This window comes from Labeo rohita, unplaced genomic scaffold (genome assembly GCF_022985175.1).
Source record: "Labeo rohita strain BAU-BD-2019 unplaced genomic scaffold, IGBB_LRoh.1.0 scaffold_86, whole genome shotgun sequence".
NCBI lineage: Eukaryota > Metazoa > Chordata > Actinopteri > Cypriniformes > Cyprinidae > Labeo > Labeo rohita.
This window is the reverse complement of record NW_026129810.1, coordinates 126,259-148,081: the sequence shown is the minus strand read 5'-3', so window position 1 is coordinate 148,081 and position 21,823 is coordinate 126,259. Positions and strand designations below refer to the sequence as shown.

The window sequence follows — 21,823 nt, the reverse complement described above, 5'->3', positions numbered from 1 at the left end:
ATCATGATATACAGGTGCATCTCAGTAAATTAGAATGTCATGGAAAAGTTTTTTTATTTATTTATTTTTATTTATTTTAGTAATTCAACTCAAATTGTGAAACTTGAGTATTAAATAAATTCAATGCACACAGAATGAAGTAGTTTAAGTCTTTGGTTCTTTTAAGTGTGATGATTTCTTTTAATTGTGATTATTCTAATTTTCTCAACAAATTAGAATATGGTGACATGCCAATTAGCTAATCAACTCAAAACACCTGCAAAGGTTTCCTGAGCCTTCAAAATGGACGTGTCAAGGAATTTGGGTACAGTTGTCAATTCCTCTTGTTAAGCCACTTCTGAACCACAGACAACCATCAGAGGCGTCTTACCTGTGCTAAGGAGAAGAATAAATGAATGTTGCTCCGAGGGGTCAAAAGTTCTCTTTTCAGATGAGAGCAAGTTTTGTATTTCTTTTGGAAACCAAGGTCCTAGAGTCTGGAGAAAGTGTGGAGAGTCACTGCACCTTTTTTACCAAGAAATGTTAGAGCACTTCATGCTTCCATCTGCTGACCAGCTCTTTAAAGATGCTGTTTTCATCTTCCAGCAGAATTTGGCACTTGCCCACACTGCCAAAAGCACCAAAAGTTGGTTAAACGACGATGGTGTTGGTGTGCTTGACTGGCCAGCAAACTCACCAGACCTGAACCCCATAGAGAATCTGCAGATGAGCTGAAGGCCACTGTCAAAGAAACCTGGGCTTCCATAGCACCTCAGCAGTGCCACAGACTGATCATCTCCATGCCACACTGATTTGAGGCAGTAATTAAAGCAAAAGGAGCCCTTACCAAGTACTGAGTACATATACAGTAAATGAACAGACTTTCCAGAAGGCCAACAATTCTCTAAAAATGTTTTTATTATTATTTTTTTTTTTATTGGTCTTATGAAGTATTCTAATTTGTTGAGATAGTGAATTGGTGGGGTTTTGTTAAATGTGAGCCAAAACCATCACAATTAAAAGAACCAAAGACTTAAACTACTTCAGTCTGTGTGCGTTGAATTTATTTAATACACAAGTTTCACAATTTGAGTTGAATTACTGAAATAAATGAACTTTTCCATGACATTCTAATTTATTGAGATGCACCTGTAGAGATATTCCAAATTCAATTGCCCAGTCTGCCAGAGAACTCTGCAAATCACCATCAATCTCACTACACTGTTTCTTTAAGATCAAGCAGATCTTCAGCAGAAGCTGCAGTCTTTTCATGTACTTGCTTATCCTCAATGCTCATCACTTTCATCATATCAGATTTGCATATTAGATTCTTCTGAATCATCAACATCAACACTTGACTCATCATTCATGTTTTCTTCTCTAAGGTGCTCATTTTCCATCAGTTTACAGACTAGCCTTAACACCCTTCTTCGTGAATTGCCGCTATCATTGTACATCACAGTCTTTTCCATACCATGGCTCTACTCAGGTCTTTTGATCTTCAGCCTGAAACAAACAAAAGAGAACATTACAAATTGTAAAATTATTTATATAAAATAATTTTTAGGAATGAATGGGTGAGACTACAAGGTCTGTGTATGTTTTGATACAATGCAGAACAAACACAGAAATTAAATATAGCTGCAAGCAGCAATTGTGGGGCCAAGCACAAAAGCGGCAGAATGAGGAGCTAAGCATGACAAGGAGCAACAGACCGACCTCAACAATAAGTAATTAAAGTCATTTTAGGGTAATATCAGTTGAAATGGCTGAAAAATCATAAATACAACTATTAATAATATGATTTAATGGGTTATCGCTATTGACCAACAGGTGGCGCTGTTGGTCGGATGAACAGTTTAGGAAGAGTTCGCAAAAATAGGTTTTCAATATAAATCAAAATGGTGGACAGGAAATTCATCCAATTATGGCATAATTGGTATCAATGATCTCGGCATGATCCAAGCAATATATCAAGACTAGTTTCATTAGAGTAGGCCAATTAAAACAAAAGTTATAAGCAGATTTCTAAATTTCGTTATAACTTTTGACCACAAGATGGCGCTACATCCAAACCTTTTGAGTACTGTCAGGGCATGGTGCCGAAGACACATACCAAGTTTCATAACAATATGTCAATGTGTTCATAAAATATAGCATTTTTGGACAAAATTCAATATGGTCGACACTCAAAATGGCTGACATGGAAAATTGGATATGGTTGGACTTCGCATGATGCACCGAATCTGAAGAGACCAGTTTTGTGATTTTTGGCCAAACCATTCAGAAGTTATAAGCAAAAAAAGCACACACACCAAGTTTGCTCTCAATACGCCAGACCGTTGCGGAGATATAGCCTCACATACATTTTTGCGTGTGTTTCATAGAATTCATTTGCACGTTAATCGAGAACGGTTCGACTAATCAACTTGAATTCCATAACTTTTTGCCAGCATGGTCTGAAGATGATCTGAGCCAATTTTGGTGAAAATCAGATAAACCGTCTAGGACGAGTTCGAAAAAATAGGTTTTACGAATAAAAATTTATAGAAAAAAAACTAAACCTTATGATTTTTGAATTTTGGACTTAATTTGACTCGGCATGAGCCAAGGATTCAGAGAAAAAAAAGAATTTTGATTCTGTGCCTTACGGTTCAAAAGTTATTAGCATAAAATGATTGAAAATTTGGAGAAGTGGTGGCGCTAGAGATTTTGAGTTAGAGACTCCAAATTTGCTGTGGCTAATGATGAGACTATCCTCTATCAGTGTGCCAAATTTCACAACTTTCCCACAAGTGGTTCTATGAGCTGTCATAGACTTCCAGAGCGGAAGAAAAAGTATGCTAATGGATACAATAGGTGCCATCGCACCTTCGGTGCTTGGCCCCTAAATATAGCTGCAAGCAGCAATTGCGGGGCCAAGCACTAAAGAGGCAGAATGAGGAGCTAAGCACAGCAAGGAGCAACAGACCGACTGCAACAATGAGTAATTAAAGCCATTTTAGGATAATATCAGTTGAAATGGCTGAAAAATCATAAATACAACCAATAGTAATACAATTTAACAAGTGGTGCTGTTTTCAAATTGATGTGACGTGTTCTGTGTGAGGTGACAATGACACACACAAAGTTTGGTGTTATGATGTCAAAACTTTACAGAGATACAGCCTCAGAATTATTTTTGCATCATGCCACAAATGTGTAGTGGTGCTGTACAAAAACGGTTTTGTCTATCAACACGAAATCCATAACTTTGTGTAAGCACAGTCTGAAGATAATTTGAGTCAAATGTGGTGTAAATCGGACCAACGGTCTAAGAGGAGTTTGAAAAAGTAGGTTTTGTACATTAATCAAAATAACGGAAAGGAAGTTTGGCCAACTGGGGTATAATTGGTATGTATGTTGTCAGTATGACACAAGAAATATTTTGAGACCAGTTTTGTTACAATAGGCTAATGCAATTCGAAGTTATTAGCATTTTTGGAAATCTCTTTATTAATGTTTAATAAATGGTGTATTACTTCTGACCAATAGGTGGCGCTGTTACCAAATTGATGTGGCGTGGTTAGTGTGAGGTGACAATGGCACATACAAAATTTGGTGTCAATATGTCAAATTTTTCCAGAGATACAGCCTCAGATGTAGTTTGGCATCTTTCCAGCAAATTTGTTGATGCGCTGAATGGAAACTGTTTCATATATTGACACGAAATCCATAACTTTTTGTCAGCATTTTGTCGGCACCGACCAGATTCGTGACATAGACCCCCCCCAAGGAGCGGCTTCCAGACGCTCGAAGGAAACAACAGTCCAGGGGAGCGGTGGGGTGGGAGCGAGACAGGGCGAGGGCTGGAGTTCCTCCGGGGCGGAACAGGAGGCGCCGCAGCCCTCCGGGGCGGAACAGGAGGCTGCATCATAGACTGGGACCTGGGGAGAACAGTGACAGAGGATGCAGACAGAAAAAAGGGAGAAGCAGAGAGTTTAGCGGTTAACGCCCCCTCCATAAGAGGTTCTACGGCAGGCGCCGACACCTCTGGAGGCATTGGCGCAGCTTCTCTGATGGGGAAGGCCTCTGGAGCAGACTTGAGACCATACGGGACCTCTGAAGCAGGCTTGTGATCAGAGGGGAGCTCTGGAGCAGGCTGGAGACCAGACGAGAGCTCTGCAGCAGGCTTGAGATCAGAGGGGAGCTCTGGAGCAGGCTGGAGACCAGACGAAAGCTCTGCAGCAGGCTTGAGATCAGAGGGGAGCTCTGGAGCAGGCTGGAGACCAGACTAGAGTCCAGTATACTGGCTATCATGATAGGCCGTGATCGTGGGATATCAGACGAGGCATGGCACGGCTCTGGAAGGTCAGACGAGACGTGACTTGGCTCTGGACGAATAGACGAGACATGACGAGGCACTGGGAGGTCTGATGAAACATGGAGAGGCTCTGGGCCGTCAGGCGGGACGTGACTTGACTCTGGGCGGTTAGACGAGACATGGTGAGGCTCTAGACAGATAGACGAGATGTGACGGGGCTCTGGAGGGTCTGACGAGGCGTGACTTGACTCTGGGCGGTCAGACGAGGTGTGGCTTGACTCTGAGCGGTCAGACGAGGCGTGATGGGGCTCTGAGCCGTCGGGCAGGATGTGACTTGGTTCGTGGTGACCAACTGTGACTTGACCTGCTTCGGGAAGATCAGTAGTGAATTGACCTGGCTCATGAAGATCAGCCGTAACTTGACTCGGTTTGTGACGACCAGCTGTAACAGGGCTTGGTTCATGGAAATCCGCAGTAACATGACTTGACTCAGGAACAACATGACTTGACTCAGGGACAACAGCCTTGGCATCACTGGACTTGGAAGCTTGACTGGACTTGGCAGCTTGACTGGACTTGGCAGCTTGACTGGACCTGGAAGCTTGACTGGACCTGGAAGCCTGACTGGACTTGGAAGCCTGACTGGACTTGGAAGCCTGACTGGACCTGGAAGCTACAGCCGTAGCCTGACTTGACTCTGGAGCAGCGGTTGAAGCTCGACTTGGCTCTGGAAAAACAGCAGCAGCTTGGCTTGGCTCATGAGGATCTGCTGTAACCTGGCTTGGCTCATGGAGATCCGCTGTAACGGGGCTTGACTCCTGAACAACATGGCTTGGCTCAGGAACAACATGGCTTGACTCAGGAACAACAGCTGTAACATGACTTGACTCGTGAAGAACAGGTGTGACTTGGCTTGACTCGTGGGGAACAGCTGTGACTTGGCCTGACTCGGTGTCTTGACTTGACTCTGGGGTAGCCGCCGCGGCATGAAGGAGCGCCATTTTAGCTGCCCATACCGTCACTAGAGGAGTGTCCAGCACGTGGGCCATCATGACCACAGGTGGCGTCCGGATGGCGGCCATATTGTGGAGTGGCCTGGAGACGGCGGCCATCTTGTGTGGTTGATTGGAGACGGCGGCCATCTTGTGCAGTGGCTCTGGCGTGGCGGCCATCTTGTGCAGTGGCTCTGGCGTGGCAGCCATCTTGGGCAGTGGCTCTGGCGTGGCAGCCATCTTGGGCAGTGGCTCTGGCGTGGCAGCCATCTTGGGCAGTGGCTCTGGCGTGGCAGCCATCTTGGGCAGAGGCTCTGGCGTGCCAGCCAGCTTGGGCAGAGGCTCAGGAAAGATGGCTGTAATCTGACTTGAGACAGGGGCAATAGCTCTGACTTGACTTGACACAGGAAGCACAGCTGCAATTTGACTTGACTTGGAAACTTGACTTGACTCAGGAAATGCAGCTGTACCTTGACTTGACTTGGAAACTTGAGCTGACTCAGGAAACACAGCTGCAACTTGACTTGACTTGGGAACTTTACTTGACTCAGGAAATGTCACTGTACCTTTTAATGGCTCTTGTATGGCAGCTGTGACTTGATGGAGCTCTGTGATCGCCGCCATTTTGTGAACGGGCTCCGCCGTCGCCGCCATCTTGTGAGCGCGCACCGCAGTCGGCGCCATTCTGTGCACGGGCTGTGTTGTTGCCGCCCGAGTATGATCGCGCTCCGGTGCGGCTGCCATTTTGTGAACGGGCACCGCTGTCGTCGCCATAGCTCGAGCGCGCTCCGCCACGGCCGCCATTTCACGAGCGATCCAGGCGGAAAACTTGTTTGCGGCGTCGTGATCCGGCGTTACCACCAATCTGCGCGCGGGATGCGCGGCTGCCATGTCCGCGTTGTCGCGTTCCTCCTTCGCGACCTCCACAGTACACGGCGAGCCCACACACAATAAAGCAAAGTTCATAAATCCCGCGAGAGCTGAACGCGGACCCTCGCGTCTCAGCCTCGCCCTTAAAGGCTGATTTACGCCATCACAGAAAAGTTCAATTTTTAAACAGTCCAGTAGGGTGGAGTAGTTTGAAATGGAGAGAAACTCACGGATGTATTGATCCAGTGTTTTCGGTCCTTGTTTGATGCGGCAAAGAATCCTGTCTGTGTCCATATCATGTGAATGTCCGGGTAGAAAGCTGCTGGATCCTGTTGTGATGGGTTGTTCTGTAACATTAAGTGAGAGGCGAGAGGCGAGCGGATCCATGCGCGAGCTTTTATTTATGGGACGTGACAAAGACATGGTCATACAGGCAGGGTCGAGACAGGAGCAGACAGGAATGTAACAGGCAATCGAAGAGAATGATCCGATAAACAAGAGCGATAAATCACAAGGCAGGCGGCTAGACAGACGTAAACCAGGCGGGAGATCAAAAAAACAGGAACTAGGAACTTGGAACAGGAGCTAGGAATAACCACAAAACAATCACAATACAACCCATGAAGTGCAACTGGGGAGGACCGGGGTTTTTATAGAACGCCTGATTGGTCACGGGGGCTGACGCAATCAGTGCGGTGGAGGATGGGAGATGCAGTCCGAAGTGCAACATAACAGTCAGAGTGAAATGGAAAGGTGAGAGTGACATCTGGTGGTGAGCAGTCTGCAGGGCACCGACCAGATTCGTGACACTAACGGTCTAGGAGGAGTTCGAAAAAGTAGGTTTTGTACATTAATCAAAATGGCAGACAGGAAGTTTGGCCAATTTCAGCATAATGGATATCAATGTTCTCGGCTTGACCCAAGGAATCTATGAAAATCAGTTTTATTTCAATAGGCTAATGTACGCAAAAGTTATTAGCATTTTTCGAAATTTCGTTATAACTTTTGACCACAAGGTGGCGCTGGCCCAAAAAAATGTATGTACATTCAGGGCATGGTGCCGAACATTTTTGTAATTAATGTCGAAACGATACGCTAATCTGTTCTCAAGATACAGCATTTTAAAGCTAAATTCAAAATGGCCGACACCCAAAATGGCTGACATGGGAAAATTGGATATGGTTCGACTCGGTATGACACACCGAATCTAAAGAGACCAGTTTTGTGATTTTTGGACAAATCATTCAGACGTTATAAAGAAAAATAGCCATTTTTCGTATCTCCTGACCACTAGGGGGCACTGCACCGAAACACTGCAGTTAGCCTCAGGTCATGCTTGTTATAACACACACCGAGTTTGGTGTCAATATGCCAAACCGTTACGGAGATATAGCCTCACATTGATTTTTGCTAGCTTTTCGTAGAATTCTTTCGCGTTTTATTCGTGAACGGCTGGACGAATCGACTTTAATTCCAAAACTTTTTGCCAGCGTGGTCTGAAGATGATCTGGATCAATTTTTGTGACAATCGGTGCAACGGCCTAGGACGAGTTCGAAAAAGTAGGTTTTACGAACAATTGAAAATAGCGAAAAAAATAAACCTTACGATTTTTGAATTTTGCTGTCCATTCGACTCGGCATAAGCCAAGGAATCAGAGGAAAAAATAATTTTTGTTGTGTGGCTTACGGTTCAAACGTTATTAGAGTTTGAGTTAGAGACTCCAAACTTGCTATGGTTAATGTTAAGACTGTCCTCTATCAGTGTGCAAAATTATACAACTTTCCCGCAAGCGGTTCTATGGGCTACCATAGACTTGCGTCAGAAGAGGAAGAATAATAACGCCAACGGATACAATAGGTGCCACCGCACCTTCGGTGCTTGACCCCTAATAACGGCAACGGATACAATAGGTGCCACCGCACCTTCGGTGCTTGGCCCCTAAATATAGCTGCAAGCAGCAATTGCGGGGCCAAGCACAAAAGAGGCAGAATGAGGAGCTAAGCACATCAAGGAGCAACAGACCGACCTCAACAATGAGTAATTAAAGTCATTTTTTAAAATGATATCAGTTGAAATGGCTGAAAAATCATAAATACAACCAGTGGTAATACAATTTAATGGCTTATCACTTTTGACCAACAGGTGGCCAGTAGGTTATCAAATCAGTGTGGTGTGTTCAGTGTGAGGTTACAATGACACACACAAAGTTTGGTGTCATTATGTCAAAGCTTCACAGAGATACAGCCTCAGAGTCAGACTCAGAGACTAAAATTTGTGGTGGCGCTGTACGAAAACAGTTTTGTCTATCGACACGAAATCCATAACTTTGTGTCAGGACAGTCTGAAGATGATTTGAGTCAAATTTGGTGAAAACTAGACCAACGGTCTAGAAGTTCGAACAAGTAAGTTTAGTACATTAATCAAAATGGTGGAAATGAAGTTCAACCAACTTTTCAACCAACAATTATATATTATATAATTGGTATGTATGTTGTTGGCATGACCCAAGGGATGTTTTGGGACCAGTTTCATTACAATAGGCTAATGCAATCAGAAGTTATTAACATTTTTGGAAATTTCATTATTAATGTTTAATGAATGGTGTATTACTTCTGACCAATAGGTGGCAATGTTACCAAACTGAAGTGGCGTGGTCAGTGTGAGGTGACAATTGCACATACAAAGTTTGGTGTCAATATGTCAAAGCTTTGTGAAGATACAGCCTCAGATGCAGTTTGGCATCTTTCCAACAAATTCGTTGAGGTGCTAAACGAAAACCATTTCGTCTATTGACAGGAAAACCATAACTTTTTGACAGCATGGTCGGAAGATGATCCGAGTCAAATTTGGTGAAAATTGGACCAACAGTCTAGGTGGAGTTTGAAAAAGTAGTTTTTCAATATTAATCAAAATGGTGGACAGGAAGTTCATCCAATTATGGTATAATTGGTATCAGTGTTCTCGGCATGATCCAAGGAATATAACAAGACCAGTTTTATTAGAGTAGGCCAATGTAAACTAAAGTTATTAGCATACACGAAGTTTGGTCTCAATACGCCAAACCGTTGCAGAGATATAACCTCACATTCATTTTTGTGTGCTTTTCGTAGAATTCATTTGCGCGTTATTCGAAAACGGTTTGACTAATCAACTTGAATTCCATAACTTTTTGCCAGCATGGTCTGAAGATGATCTGAGCCAATTTTGGTGAAAATCAGACAAACCATCTAGGATGAGTTCGAAAAAGTAGGTTTTACAAACAAAAATTTATAGAAAAAAACTAAACCTTACGATTTTTTAATTTTCAGAAGTTATTAGCATAAAATTATTGAAAATTTGGACAGGTGGTGGTGCTAGAGAGTTTGAGTTAGAGACTTGAAACTTGCTATGGTCAATAGTGGGACAGTCCTCTATCAGTGTGCCAAATTTCACAACTTTCCTGCAATCGGTTCTATGGGCTGCCATAGACTTCCAGAGCGGAAGAAGAAGAAGCGGAATAATAATACGAATTTTAACAGATACAATAGGTGCCATCGCACCTTCGGTGCTTTGCCCCTAATAAGAATCCTAACGGATACAATAGGTGCCATCGCACCTTCGGTGCTTGGCCCCTAATAATAATAAGAAGAACGCCAACGGATACAATATGTGCCTTCGCACCTTCGGTGCTTGGCCCCTAATAAGAACGCCAACGGATACAATAGGTGCCTTCGCACCTTCTGTGCTTGGCCCCTAATAATCCTTCGAAAAACAATAGGGCCTTCGCCCTTTTAGGGCTCGGGCCCCTAATAATAATCCTTAGAAAAACAATAGGGCTCTTGCCCTTTCAGGGCTTGGGCCCTAATAATAATAATAAACGGAGCAATTCCAAGAGGGTCCTCGCACCACCGGTGCTCAGGCCCTAAATATTAGAAGCGAAGGAGAGCTTGGCATTCACACACTGACTAAGAGGTGCATTCTGAGGGCGCTTTGAGTGTGTGTGCACATAAACCCGTCGGCTTTCAAGTAGCCTACTGGACACTTGCAAATACTGAATATCCCTTTTGTGATAATACATCGAGTCAGTGACATTTCCATCAACTGTCTCTGGACTCTGCATATTTTCTGAGTCTAAAAGCCTAGAGTCAAGTCAGATCCGTGTAAAAATGCTTCCGAGTCCATGACAAGTCCAAGTCTGAGTACCCCAACTCTACCAAAAACCGCCCTGCCTTGCTGCTCTGCCGTCTCCGCCCTGGCTCCATGCTCCTCTGGATCTGACCTGATGTACTTATGCTCCACGGTCTCACTGTCTGCCCCTGCTCCAAACACATGTGATTGTTGTGTTGTACATTTTTTCCTTAGAGACCAGGAGACGTTTTGGATATCTTGAAGCAGAAGTTTCTCTTTATTCAGATACTCGCTGCGTGGCGCTGCAGTCATCAAAAAGTCGTCTGACAAAATCTCAGCACAGCAGAGTATATAGGTTTGAAGGGGGGAGGAGTGCATAGAGGAATTCTAGAGGGGTGGAGAAAAGGTTAGATTATGTATTTTTCTCAAGGAATATTGTTTTGGACAAGGGGGGTGTAAGGCCGGTTTTCTTTTCTGATCATGAAATGGTCTGGTTTGTGATTAAGGGGAATACTGTCAAATTCGGTAAGGGGTATTGGAGGATGAATGTTGAGGTATTGAAGGAAAAAGAATTTTGCGAAGAGTATGCTGGTTTTTTTGGGGGGGTTGGAGGAGTTAAAGTGTATGTATAGTGATGTGTTGGGCTGGTGGGAAATGGTTAAGGAACGTTCAAAGGCGTGAATAATTAGATACTGTAAAAGAAGAACTGGGAAGGTTTGGAGACAAGCAAGAGATTTACAGAGAGAGTTAGAGCTGAAATTTGAAGAGTACAATGTAGGGGGTGCATTTGATTGGGTGACAATTAACATGCTTAAGAGACAGTTAAGGGGGATCTATGAAGATCAAGCCAAAAATTTTCTGTTTAAAATAAGACAGGAAACACGGGAAAAGGGGGAGGGCTGTACGGCTGCTCTTTTCAGATCGGTCAGGGATCGTAAAGAGAAGCAAGTGATAGTTGAATTAGAGGATAAGAAAGGGGGGAGTTTGATCAAAGTTGAAGAGATAAATGGTTATGTAAGAGACCACTTCAAAAAATTTTTTAGTGAGAGGGAGGTAGTAGTGGAGAAAAGTGAGATGTTTGTTAATTTTTTGTCTAAAGTTGTCCCGGAGGAAGTAAGGGTTGGTTTAGATTCCCCTATTACAATAGGTGAGGTTGAGGGTGTTGTGAAGAGGATGAGTAAAGGCAAAGTGCCAGGGATAGATGGCTTGCCTGTCAAATTTTATGTGAGGTTTTTTAGTATTTTAGGTATTCATTTGGTGGAGGTGATTAGAAAGGTGCTGGAGGAAAGAAATATACGAGGTTCAATGGCAACAGGAGTAATAACACTTCTCTATAAAAAAGGGGAAAGGTCAGACATTGCCAATTACAGGCCCCTCACAATGCTTTCGGTGGATTACAAAATTATAGCGAAGCTTCTGGCGGACAGGTTGAGGAAAGCCCTACCTCATGTTGTGCACGTAGATCAAACATGTGGGGTAGAGGGCCGTAGCATTAAATGGAACCTGCAACTCATTAGGGATGTTATTGCATGGGCGGAAGATAGGGAACTACCTCTAATGGTGGTTAGCTTAGATCAGGCTAAGGCCTTTGATCGGGTCAATAGGGGGTTTATGTTTAAAGTTATGGAGAGAATGGGTTTCGGGGAAAACTTTACAGGATGGATTAGAGCACTGTATACAGGTTCTAATTGTCTGGTCAAGGTTAATGGCAATGTAGGGTTGGGGTTTGAGGCAAAGGGAGGGGTGAGGCAAGGATGCCCTCTCTCCCCATTGCTTTTTATTTTGTATATGGAGCCTGTGGCTGAGGCAATCAGACTAGATAATAAAGTCAAAGGGTTTGTGGTACCAGGAGCGAAGGGAGCTGAAGTAAAGTTATCACAGTATGCTGATGACACTTCACTGTTGTTGATGTCAGATAGGTGTCTTGAGAAAGCTTTGTCAGTTTTTGAAGAGTTTTCACTAGCATCAGGGGCTAGTCTAAATGTTGCAAAGTCAGCCATTAAGTTCTTTGGGAAGTTTAGGATGAGGCGTGAAAGCCTTGGTGGTTTGCAGGTGTGTGAGGGTCCTTTGAAGATATTGGGCATACATTTTCAAAACGAAGGTTCAGCAACTGTGAATTGGGTCGGGCGTATTTCGTCAGTGCAGAAGAGGTTAGCAAGGTGGAAAGGGCGTAGGTTGTCGCTGATGGGGAAAGTCCTGGTAGTGAAGATGGACGTGTTGCCAGTGCTTCAGTATTTGGCTTACATTTACCCTCTACCAGCAAGTATGAGAAGGGCAGTAATACGGTTACTTTTTAACTTTGTATGGGGGGGTAGGTATGAATATGTTAAGAGGTCTGAAATGTTTAATCATGTTAGTAAAGGGGGGCGGGATGTGCCTCATATTCCTCTAAAACTTGATTGTTTGTTTGTGTCTTCTACTTTGGCGCAGTTAGCCAAGCCAGTCGAGCATCCATCGGGGTATTTTCTAAGGTTGTTTTTCTCGTATCAGGCACGGCATGTAATGAAGTGGACCAACGATGGTCCTAAGGCGGAGGTGCAGCCTTGGCATTACAGGCATGCAGCTAGGTGGTTGGAGAAATACCCTGAGGGTAAGGATAGGGCGGTATGTTTGGTGCAGAGGAAGCTGTATGGGAAGGTCAGGGAGAGGGTGTCTAGTAAAGTGGGAGTAGGTGTCCAGGAGAGGGTGTGGTTGAACATTCAGCCAAAGAGACTGGACAATGGTCTAAAAGATCTCAATTGGTTATGTTTTTTGGGGCGATTGCCAGTGAAGGAAGTTATGTATAGACATGGGCTATCAAGAGATGATAGGTGCCCGAGGGAGGGGTGTTTACAAGAAGAGACTATAAGACACACCTTTTGGGAATGTGATTTTGCACATAGAGTGTGGGGAGGGGCGAGGAGGGTACTAAGGGTGGTTTCAGATCATTTTAGAGTCTCAGGTGGGAATGTAATTGGGGGCATTAGATGTAAGAAGGGGGAAGGGAAAGTGGCACGAGGCTCGTCCATTGCACTCCGGCTGTGCTGACCCCTGCGAATTCCCCAAATGTGGGAATCTCGACTGCATAATGTATGGTAGTGGGGGACTGCGTTCGCGCTCTCCCCTGCGTCTCTTTGGTTGAAAAAAAGCAGATGGGTTTTGTTTCGGTGGCGGTCGTCGTTGTTGTTTCCTTTTTGGGTAACCTGTGGGCCGAAGAGTTGCTCAGAGCGAGAGCTTCTGTCTCTTGAAAAGTTGCCCCCTGGTGGCCGGTGTAACAAATTAGCTCAAAAGGGAAATATTTATGATTAATTATAACTGGTTATAATTAATTATGAATATTTAATCAGATCTTGGAATTAACTGTAGCAGAATTAACGTTACAATTATTTGATCTGTTTGTCCACCGAATAGACAGTATAATCATTCATTAATTCTAGGAAAGGTTACTTTCTGGCCAAGAAAGAATAAATTTCCTACTTCAGTTAGTACTAGCAGTAACTTAACTTGTAGTAAACTCAAAATGTAGCATATAGCAAGATCAAATATTCAGTGACTTCAAATTGTGAGCAGCACACGGAGACCATCAATTGTGAATATATGCAATTTAATAAATGGAACTGCAGGTAACATACAACTAACTAAGCAAAACACATGTACATATACATAGAGAAAGACAGTGAGAAAAGAGAGAGAGAGAGAGAGAGAGAGAGAGAAGGCAAGAATGGCAGTATTTAGCATCAGTTAACCAGCGACCACATGAGAATCATCAGAGAAGCAAAATCACCTTAAACAGGGGCTCAACTTAAAACGCGCATCTAAATAGTTGTAAAGGTTACTTGCATTGGCTTTGTTGCTGAACAAGAGTCCTGATGCGGTAGACAATGGAAGTTCTCGATGAATTCCTTTAGGTGTTCTGGAGGTTTTCTCTAGTTCGTTCGAAGATAGGAAAATCCACAGCGAGTCGACAAAGTTACTTGAAGATAAACTACCAGAAGATTGACTCAAGGGATGAGTCTTGGAGAGTGTCTCGAAGGGTTTGAGCATGGATGGGTTGGTGTTAGGGTCTTTTGATAGTTTCCCTACCACACCCACCTTTGGGTGAATTGGCCAATACAAAGTTTGGATTGCTGAGCGGGAGAACTTTCCTTTGTCTCCATTTATGGCTCATTTGCATGTTTATTGCTGGCCTGGGGAATTGATGCAGTTTTACCCACAATATAGTACAAACAGTATGATGCATTTTCTAATCACATGGTGTACACCATTGTTCAGAAAATAAAGTGCAGATCATTTTGATACCAAGAATGAAACATCTAGAAGGTATTAAACCAGAGATACATTCATACATTGAAAATACGCATTTAGAGATTAACTAGTACCAATAACGAGGGCTGACTGGGCTAATATAACATAGAAACATACAAGCAACACATGCATATACCAAGTACGTTTATAACTGGTTAAATATAGTCTAAATAAAGAAAAAGGTTTCTATGTGTGTGCGTTATGTGTATTGGGAACAGTCTGCCAGCCACCAAGGATCTGAGGTGCTTGGTGCTGGTGATTGCCTCCCTCATGGAATGCCTTTGAAGTCCAATGGGGAGACAAGAGTTGATCTGCTTAGCATCTTCGTGAGAGTGGGGAGGGAACCATAGACCATTAAACACCCATATAAATGTAGAACGTGAGGCCAGGTTTGTAATTTATATGCAAATGTCAAAAGGCTAAAAGGTTCTCTACAATGTAAATCCTAAACGATCATCATTGATCCTAAGCAGACGCTACACCGGTTCAGTTCAAATTTCTCACGGGCTGAGTGTTGCATAGCTGTTTGCATGTTTGTTTGGCTGTACTTTTTGTACCCTTTCCCCCCCATTTTCTTTTCATCTTACGGCGCCCCTTTGCACCTGACCACAGACCGGGCCTGTACGTAGGTGTAGCGATTTGGCTGAAATGATCTCATTCCTCCGGAGAGTTAGAGCCATTTTCGCAAACTCGGCCATGCGACCTGCGAACGTTTTGGGGTCCCCTCGCCAAGGTGAATGGAAATTTCCGCTTTTCTTGGATCGTCTTGGACAGTCGGACTCCAGAGAACCTTTCCGCACCGATCTGGGCCGGACTGGGCCCAATGCCTAGCGCCAGCTTGCAAAAGTAGGTTTTCGACAAAATCCAAAATAGCCGAAAATTTCGCCAGAACGACCGGCCCGTCCGAGACCTGCCTCTCGTTCGTCTCGAGCCAAGCATTCCGATGACACGAGGCACTCGGCTCTATTCGGGAGTTATGAGCGGCGCCGTACGTTCCATCGCTGCAGAGCCGCCGCCAGGCCGATCGGGGCGGGGCTCGGTCACGTTGCAGGCGGGGGTGGGGGCTACCGTCCCCCGGCGTTTGGGGTCTCTGCGGCCGCCCGCTGGCTGAGACCAGCGTCACTGTTTCCGGCTTCCTCCCCGCTGCCTCTTGGCGCCATCGCTTCTCGGCCTTTTGGCTAAGATCAAGTGGTCTGGTCGGACGGTAGAGACAGCGATCGCCTCTTGTAGGACCTTTTGGGTCCATGCGTTGCTTGTCACACGGAGCCCTCATCCTCCAGGAGGTACATGACAAGCGGCTTTTAATTGGAGATGACTCGTTCATTCGGGGAATCATTGTTTTAAGGTAAGGCTTTTAGCTTATTTATTGTGCTAATTTATTGTTTGCTTTTAGCCGCAGCGTGCTAGTGGTGCCTCCACCATGTCGGCTGCCCGTGCCGGCATGAGGAGGCACCACAGCGTGCGTTTTAACTTTAACACAAAAGGGGATGGAGCCCTCTGGTTTATGTCCAGATTGGTTTTAAGGCTATGGAAATTAACTGCCTGTTGACTCTGCCCCAAAATCGTGGATTTGATGTAAGTTTTGCATCTTCTTCACTGCTAAATACTTTCTGGTCTCGGTTTGAAAACTTGAAAAACTAACTGACAATTCACTGAAAGTGGTGATTGTCAGAATGTTTAATGAAACTGTGAGTGGAGAGGATATCGCAGTATGGTTGGCAAGATATTGCTCTGTTCGGGGACAGCCAGTCAAGGTTTTAGATGAGGACGGCATCTGGAGCTGTGCGTGGAGAGTGCCCATCAAACAATGGGCAGATCCCAACAGCTACCATGGCCTGAGTCAAATTCCTTCTATAATTGTGTTGGGAGAGAACAGAGGCTACATGCACTATCAAGGGATGCCCAAGCTTTGCCGCAAGTGTAGGAAACTTGGACACCTTGCCGAGGCATGTCAGGAAGTTGTGTGCAGGAAGTGTAGAGAAATTGGGCATACTTTTGAGGAGTGTCAGAATGGCAGAAAGTGCAACCTCTGTGGGGAATTAACCCATTTCTACAGAGATTGTCCTAAAAGTTTTGCCAACAAACTGAAAAGCAACAAAATGGCCGCCCCACCAAAAGAGCAAACACATGACGAGGCGGGCCCTAAGGCTCCAATCCTCAAGGATTGGAGAGGAAGGAGGAGGTGGGGCGGTCACAGGGGTGGAGTCAAGCAGTGGAGTTTGGCAAGGGGAGGAAGCCTTTCCCCGGGAAAAGAGCGAGGACAAAATGGAGGGCGAAGAGGAGGAAACGGCTTCCACCCTAAAAACTGTTTCAGAGGCTAGTGGGAGTGAAACTGACTGCTCACTCCCCAATGCTCAGGTGCAGAAAAGGTCTGCAAGATCTCCTCTAATTCCTTTAGAGGAGAAAAGGCTGAGGGTATCGCATCGGCTAGATAGTTCCTCGTCGGAAGATCTAGACCGCATGTGGCCCACAGAATCTCCAAATGAAGTCTCTTTTCTGCACATTAAGCTGAGATCATCGTCGCTGAAGGAACCACAAGAGTCTCTCTCTGTGGAACCTGAGACGACAAGCACTTGCCTTCCTGATCCTAGTTTTTCTAGGGAAAGGGAAAGGCAAATGCAACATGAGTTAACGTGATTTTAATATAACTCTCTGCAGTCTTTGCTTGTATTTTAACCATACTGCTCATGGCCATCACTATCTCTACCATTAATGTGAGAAGTGTGAGGTCAAACCTGAGAGCACAGAGTGTTTTATCCTTTTTAAAGCATTTTAAGTCAGATGTTTTCTTATTGCAAGAGTGTTCTCTGCCCTTTTTAAGAAATTACAGGAAGTGGGAGGAGATGTGGACCACGGGGCCGTCTATATGGAGCGGCTCCAATTTTAACAAGAATGATGGTGTTACCATTTTAATTAACAGTCCCAACATCTTGGTGAAGGGTAGCACAGTGGTGAGGGATGGGCGGGCAATTTTAGTTAATCTGACTGTTTTAGGTAGAGATTTTAACATTTTAAACGTGGATGGTTTTAGATAGAGTACCAGCTCACCATCCTTGGAGTGGGCCGTAGCTTGAAGGACTTGACAGTACAGGAATTCACCTCGCTCTGGCTCACCCTCAACGTCATCAAGGATGCCATCTGGGCCACCAGAAACCTGCTGGTGGGGAAGCGCTTTACGGTACCCCTCCATGCATGCGAGCTAAAGTTAACATCAATGCTGCAGGGGTACCGGGCGACGATATTCGGACGGGGGGGCTGAGGTCGCACAGGAAGGGTCCTGGCCGCCCGTAGATGCACCCTCACCACTCTGGCTACGGGAACAGCGGGCCGGAGGAGAGGGGATCTCCGCTGAGCCCATGAAATAATATCTTACACGTCGGTTTTGGGGAGCGGGGTGAAGACTCACTTGTTAAGGACTCACCCCCCGGTCTTGTACAACAGATGACTTTTAAGACATTTAACTGATGGTTTTATTGTGTTTTAATGACAATGTTTGTTGACTATTTTAAATTTGTATTTTACCCTTGTAACGCACACACCCTTTAAACACATTTAAACATGGACTTTTAAAGCAAGACAACACAATGGTTTTAAAAGTCTGTTTTATCAAAGATTGTATTTTTCCTTTTTAACTTTGTGTATCATGACCTTTTGCTTGTTTTAAAAGTGTACTAAAATGGAAAATGAAAAATGTGTGTGTATAAATGAAAAAATGGTGACAATATACTGCTACAAAAAAAAAAAAAAAATCTGTTCTTATCAGTTTAATATCTGATACGTCCCCTACCCGGGGACTACATATTAAATTGATTTTTGGATCACGGAGCTGGAGCCGGGGCTTGCTCCGTCCACTCCACGCATCGGCCTGGTATTGCAGTGTCTCCAGGAACGGTGCGCTTCCTCCTTTTTTGTCGTGACTAATAGCAGAGCAAGGGCTTCTCGACGAGCTGGCGCTTCCGACCGGGTGTGTTCGATTGCGGGGAGTTGTCTGTAACAGGGAGGGAGTCACCTTACGTGTCCAGGGCCGGGCAGCGTCGGTCCAAAAGCTGGTGCTGCAGTGTCTCCAGGAACGGTGCGCTTGTGGCTAACAGCCGAGCAACATGATGGGGGTGCTGCTGTGGTCAGTTCCCGCCTCTCGAGACCTCTCCTCTGACACGCCCATCTGAGGCCTCGGAGCCCTCCGCTAACGAGCTGACGCTTCCAATCAGGTGTGTTTGATTACAGGGAGTCGCCTTAATTGTCCAGGGCTGGGAAGCGCCGGTCTAAGAAGGCTGCAGCTCGTGCCGATGCTTGGCGGCTGGCAGGCTTGGTCACGCACAGCGCAGGCCAGCGATGCGAGGTACCCATCATCCCTTTGCTTGGGGTGGGTCACCGTTGATCAGGAGGGTAGAGAGGGAAGTGGTCCCTCTGACAGGCGGCCTGTGCCTTCATACTTACCTGGCAGGGGAGACACCATGATCAAGAAGGTGGTTCACCCAGGGCGAGGTTCGTCCATTGCACTCCGGCCGTGCTGACCCCTGCGAGTTCCCCAAATGTGGGAATCTCGACTGCATAATTTAGGGTAGTGGGGGGACTGCGTTCGCGCTCTCTCCTGCGTCTCTTTGGTTGAAAGAAAACAGATGGGTTTTGTTTCGGTGGCCGTCGTTATTGTTTCCTTTTTGGGTAACCTGTGGGTCAAAGAGTTGCTCAGAGCGAGAGCTTCTGTCTCTTGAAAAGTTGCCCCCTGCTGGCCGGTTCAGTTCAAATCTCTCACGGGCTGAGTGTTGCATAGCTGTTTGCATGTTTGTTTGGCTGTCCTTTTTGTACCCTCCCCCCCCCCCATTTTCTTTTCATCTTACAGCGCCCCTTTTCACCTGACCACAGACCGGGCCCGTACGTAGGTGTAGCGATTTGGCTGAAATGATCTCATTCCTCCGGAGAGTTAGAGCCATTTTCGCAAACTTGGCCACGCGACCTGCGAACGTTTTGGGGTCCCCTCGCCAAGGTGAATGGAAATTTCCGCTTTTCTTGGATCGTCTTGGACAGTCGGACTCCAGAGAACCTTTCCGCACCGCTCTGGGCCGGACCGGGCCCAATGCCTAGCGCTAGCTTGCAAAAGTAGGTTTTTAACAAAATCCAAAATAGCCGAAAATTTCGCCAAAACGACCGTCCCGTCCGAGACCTGCCTCTCGTTTGTCTCGAGCCGAGCATTCCGATGACACGAGGCACTTGGCTCTGCGACAAACCGTTCGGGAGTTACGAGCGACGCCGTACGTTCCGTCGCTGCAGAGCCGCTGCCAGGCCGATCGGGGCGGGGCTCGGTCACGTTGCAGGCGGGGGTGGGTGCTACCGTCCCCCGGTGTTTGGGGTCTCTGCAGCCGCCCGCAGCCGAGACCGGCGTCGCTGTTTCCGGCTTCCTCCCCGCTGCCTCTTGGCGCCATCGCTTCTCGGCCTTTTGGCTAAGATCAAGTGATCTGGTCGAATGGCAGTGACAGCGATCGCCTCTTGCGGGACCTTTGGGCCTGTGTGTGGCTTGTCACACAGTGCCCCCATCTTTCAGGAGGTAAAGAACAAGCGGCTTTTACTTGGCGACGACCCGTTCTTTCGGGGAATCTTCTTTTTTTTATGTTAAGGTGTTTTTACTTATTTATTGTTGTATTTATTGTGTATTTAGAGCTGTGGGTGCCTCCAACATGTCGGCTGCTGGTGCCAGCGTGCGGAGGCACCACGGCGTGCGTTTTTTATTCCGTGAAGTTGAGGGGAAGCTCCTGGGGATGTCATGACTAGACTTCTCCAGGAAGCTGATCCAAAAAACTTTAAATTTTAAACCTACTGAATTGAATTGCATTGTGACTCTGCCCCTTAACAAAGGGTTTGATGTGAGCTTTAGAGCTGCTTCCAATCTTTTGGATTTTTGGAAAGGTTTAAGATGTTCAAAGCCCAGTTCTCCATGTTTACTGTGGAAAAACTGACTGACAACACATTTAAAACTGTGATTGTCAGGATGTTTAATGAAACAGTGACTGGAGAAGATATTTGTGTATGGTTGGAGAGATTTTGCACTGTTCGAGGCCAGCCAGTCAAAGTGCTAGATGAGGATGGCATTTGGACATGCTCCTGGCGAATTCCCATCAAACAATGGGAAGACGCCAGGGGCTACCAAGGCCTGAGACATCTGCCTTCAATGATTGTGTTGGGAGAAAACAGAGGCTACATTCACTACCAGGGAATGCCCAAACTCTGTAGGAAGTGTGGCATGTTTGGACATCTAGCCGAAGCATGCCAGGAAACTGTATGTGGGAAATGTAAAGAAATTGGTCACAGTTTTGAAGAGTGCACCAATGGCAGGCGGTGTAATCTTTGTGGAGATTCAAACCATCTCTACAGAGACTGCCCAAAAAGCTTTGCCAACAAGCTCAAAGCTAAAAAAATGGCCGCCCCACAACCACAGCAAACAAAGGAACAAAGGGAGGAGGAGGTGGTCCTTGAGGTTTCGGCGGGAAATTCCAAATCCCAGCTCAAGGATTGGGCTGGAGGCAGGAAGTGGGGCGGCTACAGGGGCGGAGTCACATTTTGAAACGGAACAGGGGGAGGAACCCACCCCACTGCAAGACAATGAAAATGCAAAAGAGGAAACGTGTTCCTCCCTCAATACCGTTTTGGAGGTGAGCATGCCATCTAGTGGGAGTGAAACGGACTGCTCACTTCCAAATGCTCAAGTGCAGAAAAGACCTTCGCGATCTCCCTTACTGGAAACAGGGGAGAAAAAGATTAGGGTAGCACATCGGCCAGATAGTTCTAGCTCAGAAGATCTGGACTGTATGTGGCCCCTAGAATCCCCAAATGAGGTCTCCTTTCTGCATTTTAAGCTAAGAACATCATCGCCAACCAAAGGAGCTGCAAGAGGTTTCCTCTGTGGCTCCAGAGGCGTCAAGCACTTGCCCCACCGATCTCAGTTTTACTGAGGAAAAGGTAAGGCAAGTGCAACAAGAAATAATGTGATTTTAATTGTGCCTTTCTAGTCTTTTAATGTTTGTTTCCTTTTATCTCATATCTTTTTAACCACGCTGCTCATGGCCCTCACCATCTCTACCATCAATGTAAGAAGTGTGAGGTCCACCTTTAGAGCACAGAGCATTTTGTCCTTTTTAAAAACTTTTAAGTCAGATTTGTTTTTATTGCAAGAGTGTTCTCTGCCCTTTTTAACCAGGTACAAGAAGTTGGAAGAGCTCTGGTCATCTGGACCCTCCATATGGAGCGGTTCAAATTTTAATAAAAACGACGGAGTTGCGGTTTTAATCAATAATC

The 21,823-nt window shown here is 45.5% G+C and overlaps 2 non-coding genes and 1 pseudogene across 2 annotated transcripts; all 3 read left to right on the top strand.

The window, feature by feature from the left end:
- The first annotated feature begins 13,197 nt into the window (after positions 1-13,197).
- Positions 13,198-13,358, top strand: LOC127162225 (U1 spliceosomal RNA). Its single transcript, XR_007827281.1, has one exon. It is a non-coding gene; the product is annotated as a U1 spliceosomal RNA (small nuclear RNA).
- Positions 13,359-18,257: 4,899 nt separating this feature from the next.
- LOC127162226 (uncharacterized) lies at positions 18,258-18,438 on the top strand (annotated as a pseudogene).
- A 527-nt stretch (positions 18,439-18,965) lies between these two features.
- Positions 18,966-19,130, top strand: LOC127162223 (U1 spliceosomal RNA). Its single transcript, XR_007827279.1, has one exon. It is a non-coding gene; the product is annotated as a U1 spliceosomal RNA (small nuclear RNA).
- The last annotated feature ends 2,693 nt before the right edge of the window (positions 19,131-21,823 follow it).